This window comes from Silene latifolia, chromosome 2 (genome assembly GCF_048544455.1).
Source record: "Silene latifolia isolate original U9 population chromosome 2, ASM4854445v1, whole genome shotgun sequence".
Classification (NCBI taxonomy): domain Eukaryota; kingdom Viridiplantae; phylum Streptophyta; class Magnoliopsida; order Caryophyllales; family Caryophyllaceae; genus Silene; species Silene latifolia.
Window position 1 is genome coordinate 197,227,555 of NC_133527.1, and position 2,519 is coordinate 197,230,073.

A 2,519-nucleotide genomic window follows, 5' to 3' on the forward strand; every position below is an offset into this window, starting at 1 on the left:
CATCTTCTTCTGTGTAACAGAAAATGTCACTTTCATTAAAGTTATTATCATCTTGAATGTTGATTATTTGATCCTTAACATGTTTAACTATTATAACACAAGATTTGTAATTTCTACACGTTTTTACGAAGTTATCGAGGTTGAAATTTCACGCTTCTTTGTTCGTATAAGCTAAGAAAGATATATTACTGGAGGTTAATGTTACACCATGTATTATACCGGTAACGCCCTCGGTCTTTGCTTCTCCAATCTCCAACTACGATACAGGTCTGTGTATTGGAATACAGACCTTTAGAATACATAAAGCTTCAATACTTGGAACATTATTTATATTCGCATGACATTCCAATCCACCCATCGACACTGAGGTAATTTATGCAATCAACTATTATCAACCAATAGTCATTATTTATGTATCTATGTAGTACTCATACCCTAATGGCGAGAATATGACTATAAATCTAATATATCGTTATTACTCTTCGCATTATCGTATACTCTTCCTGTTCATTCATGGCATCACCATTGTTTTCGCTGCCAGACAAAAATATATGATGCCTCCGTAGTCGCCAACGAACACTCCTCTCTGCCCTTGGCTAGCCGACCCTTTTGAAAATAAAGTTGTTATGCGTACGTATCAACTTGTAAGTATAATTTCATATATTAACTATTAAAGAAGACGGAAAATTTGTTAACGTAACATTAAACTAATACATAAATTATAACTTACATATGAAACAAAAATTAAACCAGAGAGATAATACCTATGAATTCATTCACCATCTTATATTAATTAAGTCTACTTTTGTACCTGAAACTGCAAACAAAACTGCATTATTATTTAGTATGTTTGACAAATTGGCCAATTCAACTACATACCTTGGCTATCAAGAAAAAAAAACAATATACAAAGTACATCGTATAAACTATAGAATGCAATAAGAAAACACAATATAGAGTAAACAATTGATTTACATAACTAATATCACAAAAAAAAAAAAAAAAAAAAAACAAACAATCATCCAACATCATGGATTTGAAGGTTAGGAAATAAAAATAATAGGAGACCTATATGATGAGTACGTAAGAGTAGTTTGACTTCTTTGTATAATCGTTTGAATTTATATGAAACTTTTCTCTCTTATTATATTTTCTTGATATTAATTAATATTATGATTATTTGATAGAGTTGTGTAACCATCAATTTCTACAATTTTTTATCTTTTCTATTCTACAATTAAGTACTAATATATTTATCTTATTTCAATATTTTATAACTTAAATAATTCACAAAACTTAAACCAATAATATCGTTCCAAAAGTTTCTCTTTTAAGTATATATATTGATACTCCGTAATTAATCAAGTATATATAATATAATCTCAAGTGAATTTTCTTAATACTCCGCATCAAAAAATAGAGAATCCTTCAAAAAGCTCTCTTAACATTTTCATCAATCAACATCTACATTATGGGTAAAAAGACATGTTTCATTTCTCTCTTCATAGCTATTATGATCTTCATGAGTTGTGGTATGTATTAGTTATCCTTTACTTTCTCGTAATTTCATTATTATACGTTATTCGTTTTAATCATTTGTTAATTTTGATTAAAATAGTTGTGACAAAGATTACAAAAGTAAAGGAAAATATATGAATAATAGCATCGGTCTTCAAACCAAAGCAAAAGGGAGCAACTAGTACGAGACGTAAGAGAAATGACGATATCGGAATTACTCGTTGTTTTTAACTAATAATTCACGAAGTATAATTATTTTCTATAACAATTTTGTATAATTTTGAACCAATTAATAGTCAAATTTTCATTAGGTACTCTTAGTCGTAATTGTCAAAATCAATTTGAGGTGGTATTATAAATTTCAAACAATATGCCTAAGGCCTAACTTGAATAACATAAAAGGCAAAAGTTACAAATTAAAGGTTTGTATTTTGTTCAATTTGAATATGACCGAGTTTTTGGTCTTACAACAGGACTCAGCGATGGCAGACTAATTACTGAAGTTAATGAAGGGGAAAGTAGACTGAATCCCCAATACAATGGTGATTGTTACATTCAACCTGTTGGATGTGCCCCTAACAATTGCCGATATAGGTGCAGGAATTATCCCAACTGGACTTGTGCAACGGAACAATTATGTTGTTGCCATTAAGTAATTCCGAAAAGATAAACGAATTTATGAGAATAATTTATGATATTTTACATTCCATTATGCTACTTGTCGATTTTTTTTAATTGCCAAATAGGCCAAAACTATGTTAACTTATTTGGCTGTTACCTAATTTCAAAATTCGAACCCGTACTTATGATATTTATCAAGCTCAAATGATATCGAATTACATAACTGGTGTCGAAACTTTTTATTTAATCTAGAAATGCATAATTAACATGATCTCTAGTGCTCGAATGTTAACTTGACATGTTCAATAAAAACAATGTTTTGTTGCCATCAAAAAAGAAAGCTCCAATAAGTTATAAGAATATCATACAAAACCTAAGAG

General features: G+C 29.3%; 1 long non-coding RNA gene across 1 annotated transcript; it reads left to right on the forward strand.

Moving 5' to 3' along the window:
* The first annotated feature begins 1,416 nt into the window (after window positions 1-1,416).
* LOC141632597 (uncharacterized) lies at window positions 1,417-2,230 on the forward strand. Its single transcript, XR_012537797.1, has 2 exons — window positions 1,417-1,532; window positions 1,992-2,230. It is a non-coding gene; the product is annotated as an uncharacterized LOC141632597 (long non-coding RNA).
* The last annotated feature ends 289 nt before the right edge of the window (window positions 2,231-2,519 follow it).